Source organism: Phodopus roborovskii, unplaced genomic scaffold (assembly GCF_943737965.1).
Source record: "Phodopus roborovskii unplaced genomic scaffold, PHOROB, whole genome shotgun sequence".
Lineage (NCBI taxonomy): Eukaryota > Metazoa > Chordata > Mammalia > Rodentia > Cricetidae > Phodopus > Phodopus roborovskii.
Genome location: NW_026126470.1, coordinates 11,155,851 through 11,170,051, shown reverse-complemented (window position 1 = coordinate 11,170,051; position 14,201 = coordinate 11,155,851).

Below are 14,201 nucleotides of genomic sequence, written 5' to 3'. Positions count from 1 at the left end.
TCTTCTGTTTTGTTTGTTTGTTTGTTTGTTTGTTTTAAGGGAGCAAGGTGTGCAGCCGAGGCAGGCCTGGATCTAATGTCATAATCCTTAGAATTGGGATCACACTCAAGAGGTATTACGTCTGGTTGGAATTGGATTTCTAATATTAGTATTGCAGAACATGATATCATGGGGCTTTGAAAGGCCAGTTGGTCTAATTCCTATTTTAACCAGTTCCAAGAAGAATTGTTCTTTCTGAAGCCTTTCTGGGTTACTTTACCTTCTGAGAGGATATCATATTTACTAAGAACACATAAATATTTTCTCTTTACAATGTCTCAGTTTCTGAATACATTTCTTTCTAATTTCAGTTAGTTATGTTTAGATTATCCATCAAGGAATCAAAAATTCTTCTGAAATGTTCTTTAAAGATTTAAAAATTTAATGAATATACTTTATTTGTATAGTTGTTTTGTCTGTATTTATGTCTATGGGCCATGTGTGTGCTTGGTGTCTACAGAGACCAGAAAAAAGTGTCAGATGTTTGGGGACTAATGTTACAGATGGTTTTGAGCCACCACGTAAATGCTGAGAACTGAACTCAGATCCCTTGGAAGAGTAACAAGTGTTGGTTGTTAACTACTGAACTGTCTCTCCAGTCTCTGCTGATTTATTCTAATAAAACTGAGAAAGGTATAAGTTTGTGAAATAGTAAGTGAAGAATAAAGGAGAGAATGTATTATTTTTCCATTAATTGTTCATGCCTTGTGTTTTTCTTTATAAAGTCTCAGAAAGAAGTTGTAGTTAATATGCTTTAATGAGCATACCCACATCACTGTTTGGAAGCATTGAACTTGCCAAAGGAATTTCATGAACACCTCCCAGCCTTTCAATTCTATCTAGCAACCATCAGCATTGCAATGCCAGATCAGCCAGTAACACATGTGTGACCCTTCAGAAAGCTGTCTTTTTAAAATCTTGCACTGTTTCCCTATGCCCAATCCCTTTCTCCATCTGCTTTCTGACCCATGTGGCTGTTTTAACATCTACCTCATGGAGGCCACCTGCCTGGCCAGCAGAAAGTAACTCAATGACAGCAGTTGCTTTGGGACTGAAGAGGAAACCTTGGATGCCCTGTATTTTCTTTCTGGACAGCTAAAATTAAGATAGGGAAAGTCATGCCCTGGAATTTTCAATCAGTGTGCATCAGTTTAGAAAGTGGATAAATAAATGGGCAATCTATTTCAGGGAAGTTTCCATTCTGGAAGAAGGGGCAATTTGTTTTAGGGTCATATGCTGGGCAACTATCTGCATAAGAAACCAAACGAAGAGATTCACCAGAGGACCTGTGATGGCTTTCTCACAAAGGTTAGTCTGCAATGAATCCCAGCCTGTCAACACACTCATCAAGATTGTGTTCACCCCAGTAGTCACGACAGTGTGTTTGGGGTGGTAATTGCTTCCTTTGAGAATATTCAAGCTTATGTACAGTTTAATTTTCATCTGGATGTCTTCCACATTTCCCAACATGACATTTAACAGTGAAAAATTTTCAAATGATCATCTAGATACTGAAGAAAACAAAATGTCTGTTTACCAAATTATCTTTGAAAGTGAAATCAAAAAGTTTAAAGCAGCAGCAGCGGAAGCTTTTTTTGTTCCCTGTGTTACCCAGTAAATGGAAAGAATTAATCATTGTGAAAATGAAGACGATCTTTTGATAATCTAATTGGACTTAGTAAGTGCTAATTAATGAGTATATAAAATCATAAAAAAGCTCATCTGTGACATATTCCTGATAAAATTAAAATGCATTGATTATCTTTGAAAATATTTAAATAAATGTGACATACACTAATTGATGACTATGGACCTTGTGAAATGAAATAAAGGCACTGTATATTTCCCTAAATATTTCTATGGTTAGAATTTGTTTGCTTTAAATTTTAAGAACAAAAAGGAACTGTACAGTTCTTATGTCTGGTAAAATAAAATTTATATTGACCTCGAGCTGAAAGAGTAAGCCCTCACATAGCTTGAGATGTCACAGGAGAATCCTATCCGAAAGCTAAGTGTCTTGCTAGTGACAGCATCTGTGGTTTTTCTAGTTCCCCAGCTCCCTTCCTTCACATAAGTCTGTCTGGTGACTTCCACGTCTCCTCAGGTAACTCAGAAAATATCTCTAATGTAGCATCTTTGAAAGCACCATTCTATCTAAGAGTAAATGCTTCCTGAGGTTGCTCAGGTAGGAAATTTCTCTTCTGCCAAAACAAAAGCAGGCCTAAGGAGAAAAAGACAATCCATCCGTACCTATGTTTTCAAAAATTCTAAAAATATTTGTTCATTGATGACTTGAAGATTGTTCTGAAAGTAGGGAGTTGGTCTAAGCCAATCAAGGACACCTTGTTATTTTGGAAAGAATTTGAACTTTGAGGCAGCTGAATACTCAGCTCAATAATAGCATTCTCTTTCATCATTGTAAGATCAATATTGAAATATTTACTGTGAATGCTTCCAGAATGATTTGAAGCTAGCTCTTTGGAGAGCCCTGATAATCTTTGGGTAATCTGAGCCATCCTTATATAAGATGTCAATTGCTGCACAGAACAATGCCTCTGATACTGATCTATGGGCCATAAACAATAAAATGCTATTTAAGTGGATGCAGCCCCAGTATAAAATAACTCTGGATAAAACTATAGCAGGCTAGGCCTCAGTGGGGAGGAGGGTAAATATGAAGTTTTAGAATAACATCAACAAGGATCAGAACATAGTAATAGTTCAATTACATGAATTTCAAAGCACCTGTGAAAGTGCTAATGATATTATTTTTGAAAAATAGACTGGAGTTTTTTTTTTCTTTTGTATTTCTATTAGTGTGTAGTACTGGAGTATTTGCTCTGTCTTTTGTTACTAGCAATGTTATGATTCTTCCCTTCATAATATAAATTGGGTTTGAGCTCTTCCAAGAAAGAAATTACTGGATTTTTAAAATATTTTTTAAGTTTCATTTTGTGAATGCATAATAATTAAATGTCTAGAAAGATACATTACTGAAAACAAGTGTGGGCCAGTTATGACTGCAATGCTGCATCAATTATTGATGTGTATCTTCAGAATACAAGCTTAATAGTCTGTTATGAGCCTGATTTGAATGAAAAGACAAAGTCACTCACAAAAATTGTCTAGCAGCATTTCACAGACAATTGCACAAATTATCCAAAAGCAGCTATGGCATGAGCTCCATCCTATTTTGTAATATGACACAGGAGATATGGACCACTGCTTGCAGAACCATATCTGAATTATTTTAAATAGAAAACCTTAACAACTGCATTCAATTACAGCCTAGTTTTTAATCAACTGCAACCTTGCATAGGCAACATTACACCTTAAAGAGGCAAAAACCTTCCTTCAAACAATTATCGGTCTTGAAAGGAGTGTTCATAGGTGTAAGGTATAATTTTAAAAGGCTGAGGTCCTCATGCAGAAATATTTGATGTCATACTAGCCTGTTCTGCACATTACTGTCAAGAAAAAATTTGCTTAGGCTGTGTATAATTAGGTATAATTACCCCTAGATCATTTAGGAAAGTCTGTGGATACAGTTCAGTGTCAGGACATTGCCTAGCATGTGAAAGGGCCTATGTTAAATTTTATCTTATGGATATGTTTATAAATTTCATTTTTAAAATTTCAAAATTTAGGCTGACAAATTATTGAAAAATAAATCCTTTATAGATGTTATGATCTGGATCAAAGGATGAACATTTTATAACCAGTAGATCATAAATATAGAGTATATCAGGAAATTTCAATGAATGAAGGCTTTTAATTAATTAAAAGAGGTGAGCTTTGAAGATAGCATGTTCATATCAATTTAACTTCTTATACTTAAAATATGTCCTTCCTACAAATGCCTTGTAGGATTTTAAAGACCTACAATTCACATTATTAAATGCATTAGTTTAATTAATGATTTCAGAAAATAGAAAGCATCTTTCTAAGAAGAAAAAAAGCATCCTGCAAATGTGCACTGTTAAGTCTGTGAAATTATTGACACAATCTGGGTGCTTTACCACCTATCTCCTTCTTGAGATCAGAGTGATTTACAATGTAAATGTGAAAGTAGTTACACAATGCTGAACAAATTGTATATATAATGACATATGTACCTGCATACACACACACACACACACACACACACACACACACACACACACACACACACACACACAAAAGCTTGTGCTAAGATCACTTTCTATACTTTTAAATAATTCAAAATACCATTCCCAGGGAATAGAGTCATTAATGATGGACATATTTTCTCATCTCAATTAATGTAATCAAGAAAATCCTCACAGACATGTCCCAGGTCAACTGAATCTAAGCATCCTATCACTGAGATGCTCTTCCTAAGTGATGTATATATATATATATATATATATATATATATATATATGATGATTTCTCTGTTGTGGGCAGTAAAGCAAGCAAATGCCTAAATTTCAACATTTCTTAGACCCATTCACATTTTTATTTCTGTTTAGAAACTGGTCCTGGCATGCCAAAGCTTTGTATCAGCAAGGTAGCTACCACACATGCATGAGTGGATACAGGATCTCTCAAAGCCTTTATTGGCCCTTACATCAGATGTTGTAAGAGTTGTGTTCAGGTTCTCTGGGTTTAGCCTCTGTTTGCAGAACTAAGAGAACCTTCTAGGTCTCAAGAACTTCTCACAACATTTTCTTTAGGTGCAAAGAAATCTAGTTCAACAAGTATGAGTTATACTTAATTTCTAAGTACCATTGGCAGCTATATACTCTCTGTTTCTCTTTAATTCTAGTATTTCTAACTTCTGGATATCATAGTCTGAATATTAATTGGCTTCAACTCCCTTCTTTCTACTAAGTTAAATAACATACTTGTCTCATCTTGCTATATTTAACTCCATTTAAATTTTATATTTCATAAATTCTTTGATCAGAACTCATATAAACAGTAAAATTTGTTCGAATGGTCCTGAGCTTTGGAAGAAACAAAGCTTATTATTAATTCTTCACCTTGTTTTAAAGAATGTTATTAATATTTGAAGTGCAGTTCAGTATTAGCTTACTTGTCTAGCATAAATGAGGCACTGGCTTCAACAGATTCTAAAAACAAGGAAAAATGTTGACTTGATGTCTATTATATCAATCACATTAGTACTGGTACCAGTCCAAATCAGGTTGTGTAACTAGTTATAACTGACAATAATTGACAATTTGATACAATTCAGAATCACTTGAGGAAAAAATGTTTCAATGAGGGATTGTTTAGATTCAGTAGGCCCGTGGGCATGTCTGTGGGGATTTTCTTGATTACATTAATTGAGGTAAGAAAACATGTGCATCATGGGTGCCACTATTCCCTAGGCAGGCAATCATGAACTATGTAAGTCTATAAAGTGATCATGCACAAACAGTGTGGATTATTTTGTCTCTCTTTATTGACTGTGGATCCAAGGCAGCGAGCTTCCTCAAGCTTCTGTCCCTGTGACCTCCTCACTATGATGTCTATGTTCTGGGACCGTGAGAAAAAAGAATTCCTCCCTCCTTATTAAATTTCATAAGCAAGATATCTAGTCACAGCAACAGAAACAAAACCAAGACAGAGGTGAAATGTGACTGACTTTTTCCATAAATTTATCACTTATGTACCATTGTAAAAAATAAGAGAAACCATTTATCTATCACCATAAAGTTTCAGAAATGATTCTGTTTTGAATAAGAGATATGTTCTGATTCAATATGTGATAGAGGCTCTTTTTTTTAAGTTGAGAATTTTTATTAGAAAGGGAAGGGGAAAGAAAGAGAAAAAGAGGTAAAGAAACACAGAGAAACAAAGAAGACAAGACAAGAAGGGAACAGCAAGAGTATGATAAAGGCTCTTAATTCCATCTCTCAGCCTTTTGTTAAAAAATTGTAGATTGTTTTGTGGAGTTCATCTGTTAGTCTAAAAGAAGCTACTTTATTGCAGAATTGCAGATATTGGCAGGCTAATTTTATTATGAAAACTTAGATTTTGAAATTATCATAGTCCAATGTTTTATTAGAATTACTTTTTAGGAAACCATCTTCAACCTGATATATACTAACTTTGTGCTTCTTAAGAAATTTCCTTTAAAACTTTCCCCACTGAATATAACTCAGGGAAACTTTTTCCCTGTTTTAGCTATTCACCTCCTCTAAATAACTTTCTAGATTGACACTGAGTATTAGAAAATCAAAAAGAATATGGTGAAGTTTCATAGTCAGTATTTGATTTGCTATTCCTATAAATGTAAATCATGGCCCAGCTTGATCCCTTAAAAAGGCATGACTTTATTCCAAGTTGCATTCTGGTGAACTGCTCTGTGAACTCACTTCAGAAAACTCTGGGAATACAGAGAGGCAGGTGCATGAATGGTTTAGAGGCTGAGGTGGGGCCCGGGATCAAAATATTCTCAAACTAAAAGCAATGATAAATGGAATGTCCACAGCAATTAAAATCTTCCACACATGGGGGGTAATAAATTGTTATTTCAACACATGTGGAATTTATCTAATTAGGTACTTGCTTAAAGAGGAATGCCTACCTTCTGAACAGGAAATAGGATATCTGTCGATTTTTTTTTTTTTTTTTTTTTGGTGCCAACAACAGGTCTCCAAAACTGTAACTTCTTGAAAAGCCAATTTACATTTCGACTGCTCTGTAACACATCTGTGTTAGATTGGGGTTCAGAATAATTGAAAACTCAAGAAATTACTTCTAACTGGTTTTAGAAGTAATCATATCCCGAAAAAATTGCCATCACTCTCTCCTTTAGGAAACGATTGTCTTATTTGCCGGATCCTCTACCTGTCTTGCTCTCCAGAGATCTCCATAAAATTATATTTTCCTGTGAAGCTCACAGCATAGCCATAGCTTCCATTCTAGGAGTCACAAAGATGTTTTATGTATTTGCAATTCTGTAAAGTTCTCTTCTGTGATGCACTTGGAGATCTGAAATGTGGGGCTTGGGAAGCGATAATATCAGCCATCAGCATTTGTAGGAACATAGGAGCAGCTCTATGGGTTAAAGCCAATCACTAAGACCTTGGCTACTGCCAATAATCCTACATCTGGGCAGACTTCAATTGAAATTTGCCATCCTGTGTACATGCTCAGCTCTAGAGGGGGAGATTCTTCCCCGCCCCTCCCCCTCCTCGATATGGGGGATGTAAGTAAGGATTGTGTCTGAAATGGAATCCATTGCATCAATGGCTTGTGTGCTGATTGAATTTAAAATTGGTCTTTCTATTTCTCCGATTTTTGCTTCAGAGACGTGTGAAGGGGGAAGCAGGTGCCTTGTAAATAAAAAATGTGACTCAGCTGTAAAACACGGGCTCGGGGAATAAAGGGCTTCTTTGTTCATTTTTTTAAAAAAGGAGACGATAGGAAGAGTCTGTATAACATGGACAATCTTGGCAGTTACCCCCAATTAGCTTTTTCACAATGTAAGAAATATCATGGGCCTTCACTGCTTATAGCAGCACTAAAATTTGGTTATAGGGGTGGAATACCTTCATTTTTTTTTTTAAAAAAAGGACATAACTGGCTTCTTTTGAAATACTTTTCCATGTATTATTTAAAATTTATATGCCATCCTAGAGCTTTCATCCAGTAGCTGATGGAAACAGAAGCAGACACCCACAGATTAGCACTGAGCCAGACTCCTGGGATCCAGTTGCAGAGAGGGAGGAGTGATGAGCAAAGGGGTCAAGACCAGGCTGGAGAAACCCACAGAATCAACTTACCTAAACAAGGGGGAGCTGATAGACCCCAGACTGACAGCTTGGAAACCAGCATAGGATGGGACCAGGCTTTCTGTAAATGGGTGTCAGTTAAGAGGCCTGGGAAATTTATGGAGCCCCTGGTAATGAAACAAAATTTATTTCTAGTGTAGGAATGGACATTGAGAGCCTTTTCCCCATAGACTGACACTCTCTCAGCCTAGATACACAATGCAGGGGCTAGGCCCTGCCCCAAATGATGTGACAGAGTTAAATGATCCCCCATAAAAGGCCTCACCCTTTCTATGGAACAGAAAAGGGATGGAATGGGGGTCAGTGGGGTCATGGGAAAATGAGAGGGAGAGGGTACTGTGATTAATATATAAACTAAGATGGTTTCTAATTTAAAAAAGGAAAAAAAGCAACTTCAGTAACAATAACTTTAAAAAATATTTGCGAGACAATAATATCTTCCAGAAGATTGTTTGGTATATAAGATAAATTTGTAACAGGGCATTTGATAAATGTTTACCTATTGTGTCCTACTTGAAATTTTCAACAGATAATCCATATAACAATTTTAAAGCATTTAAATTTATTTTCTCAAATTGCAGTATTTTAGAGAGGAAAATTAAGGCAACCATCCTCAGTACAAAGAAACATCTTTTTATAGGATGACAAATCAGAACACATGAATTCCAGTATGTACTGAAGTTTCATTACTTCTGTTTACGCATCAAAATCATACACTAAAATCTGATATTCTTCGTACAAGTGAAGCACTTTCCTTGTTGTAGGAAGAAAGTTGTTCTTGGCCACCTGAATTTAAGCAGGAAAACTCCTAAAGCAGTCGACAAATAAGAAGTACACTGGCTACTTAACAATTCTCTCTTGGGTATTGTCCAAGAGACTCTAGGGACCCTGGGAGATACAGTATTTTGAAAGAAACAAAAACACACTTCAAAGAAAGAGCTATTGAATTTCCTCCTGAATGTTTTTATGTCTAGGCTTTGTGGAACTAAGGAGTAGAGATTTTAACAGGATATATATGCCTATATCATCCTTTCCTGTTGAATATTGGCTGTACAACCATCAAATAATAATTATGGTTATATTGATTCTGATAAAATGAGGCTGTGGAAAAAAAAAGCTGAGGGCTGAAGAAACACAGTCCTCCATTTACTCTTCTTCCTGCACATCCCCTCCTCCTTCTTTCTTCCTCATAATTCTTCATTTGAGACAGTTTATTCATAATCTTGCATGGCTGAAATTTCAGGCATCTACACACAGCTTTTAGGTGGGGCAAACTCTTGACTGGAAATCAAATGTGTGGGAAGATATGCATTAGGAATCATTTATGTCCAGAGACAATCATTATAGATTGCATAATTAATTTTCTTGTAATGACAGTTTCCTAGTTTGAATTACAAATGTTGTGCTAGTATTGGGGGCCATTACAATATGCTGTTTTCTAGAAAGGATATAGATGCAAATAATAGAGGTAAGGATAAGAAATAACCCTGAAAAATTCCAGTAAGCTCATTATAGTAATAACAACAGCAGAAAGAATGAGGAAAGAGATTTCCAGCAGTTATAAAAATAATTATTCCTGATAACTTTAGATTAAACACATATGCATTATAGGAATTTAGTCACAGAAAACAAAAAAGTGAAATTAGATACATATGCATAGTCAGCAGAGTAAATGCACAACTTATTGTGTTTTCTTTCACACTCACTTCTGTGTTTTTGCATGAATAAAGTGTTGAGAGATTGCCTACCACCACGTCTTCTCGTCATGATTCTTGCCTACTTCATTTTATTGTTGAGGTAGCCGAGCTAGTTTTCATACCTCTACCCCAAATGTAAAGTTATACACAGACTAAAAATACCATGTTAACTGAAGTGCAAAATGGATTTTGAAATGTATTATAATCCAGAGAACAAAGCTTTTATTTGCAAGTCCTAGCCTTTATTGAGAGAAAATAAGATTCCTAGGTTTCAAGAGGCCTGAGCCTGGAAGACTTAAAAGCAAGAGTTTATAATACAAGGCAGGCTAATTCTCCTAAGATTTCTTTCCTTCCAAAATTATAGAGCACTATCAGCTGGTAGAAGATGAGGTATCACAGAGTATTACAGTAGTAAAAATAGCCTTATTTCTGCTGGCTCCTATCAGCAGAATTGAAGCTATGAGATGTGAGGGCAGCAAACCCTTGAGCTAGAGAGTTTCTTGGAGTTAGGTTGTGCATACAGAAGCATTATGACAGTATTCACACACAGTCCAATACTATAACACTATATACATATGACCTTTACTAAGGGAAGCATCTGTGCAGAAATTTTTGCAAATTCCAACATGTTCCTTAAATTTCCCAAGGAATGGGAGCTGAGGTTACCTGTGCCTTGATTAAAATGGAATGAAAGTATGCAAAGATGATGAACCAGTAGGTATAAGACTGAAATTATGTTAGAGTGAGAGCACAAAGGTTTTCATTTTAGAAGCTTGAGTCATCAGGTGATTCAGGTTTAAGTCATATGAACATGTTTGTAAGTTAAAAGAAAACTTGAAATACTAAGACCTACTCTAATGGCAAGTACAGTAAATTCATTTTGTTCATAAGTGAGAATTGGTTAAAGATTTTTGCAAAACCACTGGAATTATCTGAGAATGTGGGGGAGAATTGAGAGGCTGGAACATGGAAGAAAAACCTGTGTAAAGGAGAAGTCATGTTAATATTCTCATTCTTGTGTTGGGCAATAACTTTGATGGCTTTGCTATCATATTATATAAATGACATAATAATGTCATTGGAATTTTTGTATATTAGTTGATTAAATAAGTCAGGAAGCACAAATAACAACTGAATTTATATAAAAAATAGAAGGATAGATAAATGTAGAGAAAAACTTTGTTCTAAGGAAATCATAAGCTGAATCTCTGGAATCTGCTGATGCAGGGGTATGGAATGGTCTGATGATGAATAAGCCACACCAGTAAAACTTGTGTGTGTGTGTGTGTGTGTATGTATGTATGTATATATAATTAATTTTTAAGTTAAATTTTTTTTCTATATAGCATCATGAATAACCTTGAATTTCTGGTTGTGTAAAATAGGTCTTCTTAGCTGCTTTGTCACACTTATGGTAATCAGGTTATAGTTGAAATCAACAATTACAACAATTGTACAGCTATATTGTGCATGTAATCTTCATATAAGTTGCTTTAAATGAGACATGACAATTAAAATAACAACTTTTTCAACTTGAAATATAAAAGAGAAAACTAGAAATGTCCTTGTACAACTTCAAGATCTGTTTGACTTTCAGGTAAAATCAAAGACTTTCTATAGTTTATTCCCATTTTTATATTGAGATTATTTTAGCCTCAGTAGATGTATGATATAGTGTTCTCAGCGGAATAAGAAACAAGTAGCATGGATGGCTTAATAGGGAATTTGACTTTGAATTTATTTCCTATTTAAGCTCCAAGAAATTTTCACAAAGACTGAGATGTTTTGGACTATTTTTAAAAGAACAAACAGAATTCTCCCAGCTCGTACACTATCTACAGGCTAAAAAGCACTCTGACAGCTCAGAAGAAAAAAATCCCTTTGAGATGGCAAAATGGAACCCCAAGTACAGTACTTCCTCTAGTGTAATGTCATTGAACAGTTCTAAGTCCTTTGTTCTCCCTAAACCCACTTTGAAAATGGAAAAGTTAAAGATGTGCATATGATATAATGGGGTTCTTTGTGGCCTCCTTTATAAGAATAGGATATTCTATGATGGAAAGAATCCACGAACCTTTGCTGTTGTAGGTCTGTTTTTTTCCCGGAGTTTAAAAAAAGTAACGAGGTTACTCGTTTTTTGTTCTCCTACAGATTTACAAATCCAGTATCAATTTTCATTGTGATGTGGTTTTCTGCTTCTGTCTAGATGGATGGAAGTTACGCTAATTAGATACCCAAGGTGACCTTCTTTATTGCAAGATGAAATAGATCACATAAGATTTTATGATAAAATAAGCTCACATTTTAGTATAAGTAACATCTGATCTATTGTATCAATAGGTGTTAATTATTGAACAATATAATTTCACAGTTAAGGATTTTATGAAATAGGTATTGGGTTTATGTTAATTTTTATTGCAAAGATGATGTTTTCACAGGCAAATTCATAAAGCAATGAATTTCTGACCATTCTCAAAAATAACATTTAGCTGAAATTGCAGAATATAAGAAGGTACCTTCAAATAAGAATGTCATTTTAACCCTAGTTGCCGGTCAGCATATAAAATCCAAATGAAAATGCAACAGACACTGGTTAAGTACATCCTTATATTTATTCTGTACAAATATGAAAAGTAATTATTTTCTAAGAACTGGATATAGTAACCAATTATATTATTTTTTCTCTTTTGAAGGAATTTATTTACTTCTTATTGAGTAGACCTAATTTTCCAATGGCATAAAAACAAGTAAAAGAAAACCTTACCAGCACTTCTAAATTTAATTTTATAGTTTAAATCCCTGGAGGAAAATTAATTGTTATACAAGATAATTTTTCTACTGAGGCTTGGTATGTCTTAACTAAGAAGTGATCCATTGTGATTTTAAAATTGTTTTATTATTCTTTGAGACTCTTTAGTTTTGTACATAATTTGATTATATAAAACCCTCCCTCAACTCTTCCAAGATCAATATGCTTTCCTAACTAGATGATTCTGTATTCTTTATATTATAAAACTACAGTCATTCTGGACCTTTTAAACACAAAATTTAAACTCAACCAAGCTGTGATAAGTGGAATGGTTACTGTTTATACTGTGGTATGTTTTTGATTACGGCCGACAATGCTTTCTTTTCTAGTTGTCTGTGAGAATAAAAGAAAAACAAATCTTCAGATGCAATGGTTTTGTGCAGCATTTTGACTGTCGTGTTTTGTAAATACTGGAGGAGCTTGGACCAGTTTGATGAAGAGCTGGAATGTAACTTTGCTTACAAACATTGCTATTCAATTCCTGCTTAAGGTGTTCTAATTTTCTGTGAGCACACTAAGAGCAAAAATTAAATGTGAATAAAATGTAAATAATAATTACTTTTCTTCTCTCTCTCTTTTCTTTCCTTCATTCCTTCCTCCATCTCTCCCTTTCCCCTCTCTTCCTCTGTCCCTCTTTCCCTCCCTCCATCCTTCCCTCCCTTCTTTCTTTTCAACATTTTATTTATTTATTTATTTTTGTAAAATCCTTCATGAAAGTTAGTGTCTGGATTTGGTCTGACTTTTTTGATATATACTGTCTGGTACATGCTGCCACAAGCACTGTGGGTTAGTATGTACAGCTGGAATGCTATGGTCAGAAGATATCTCCTTCTGTCCACTCACTGCTTCTACTGTTTATAATCTTCTCCCACCTCTCGTTCTGCAAATGCTTTTCTTAGGACAGTTCAGTCTGACGCTTCTTAGTCTCCACACTTTGGCTAGTATTCTCTGTTAATTATTATCTACTGCAAATATAAATTTTCTGAGATGAAGTTAAGAAATGCATTGACACATGATTATATTGTTGTCAATAGAAGTCAATATAATATTATATCCATTTAGCATCATAATAGTAATGGGTTTCCCCATGGCCCATGTCCTCCTTATCTAGTCACAGACTTTAGGTCTGAAAAGGGTGCAAGTTACGTCTTTCATCTTGACCAGTCAGAAAGTGAGTGATTGTTTTCAAGATGTTTTTGCTACTATTGTACCAGTAGGCATGCCTTGCTGGACCAGTCATTGTTATAGTTCACAGGGTCCACATCCAGCTATGATTGATGACTATTTTACTCTTCCTGTAGCTTGCATAGACCCTTACAATACTATGAAAGCTAGGCAGTAGAGACAAAGTTTCCATTTTATTTCCATCTTGATTGTGTTCTGTTATGATTCATGTATGTGGTGTCTTCAGCAACAGAGTCTTACTGTAAAGCTCTGGAGAGTAAACAAGAATAATGACAATATTTGGGTCGTAGTCTATGGGATAGTTTTGGCCAATAACTCCAATAACTGTTCTTAGCACTGAATTTTTTATTTGTTTGTTTCTTATCTCTAGCAGGGGTATTTTTGTTCTGTTATAGGAAAATTTCATAAATAAATAAATATATACACACACATATAAATGTATTTATATTATTTATATGTTACATATTATATTACCAATTTTAGAGAAGGTAGTTACTCCAGGAACATATCATAGACCAACATTTCTACAGACAAATTCTGGTTTTCCTGTCTAGTATTCCATACATTTGAACAGCGTTTACCAATACTAATAATATCATAAACAATAATAGATATGTGTTATGTGTTGCATTCCTTGGATGACTTATAGTATTAATTCATTTGAAGCTTAAATGAGAAACAATGATGATTTGTTAGTTATGATTT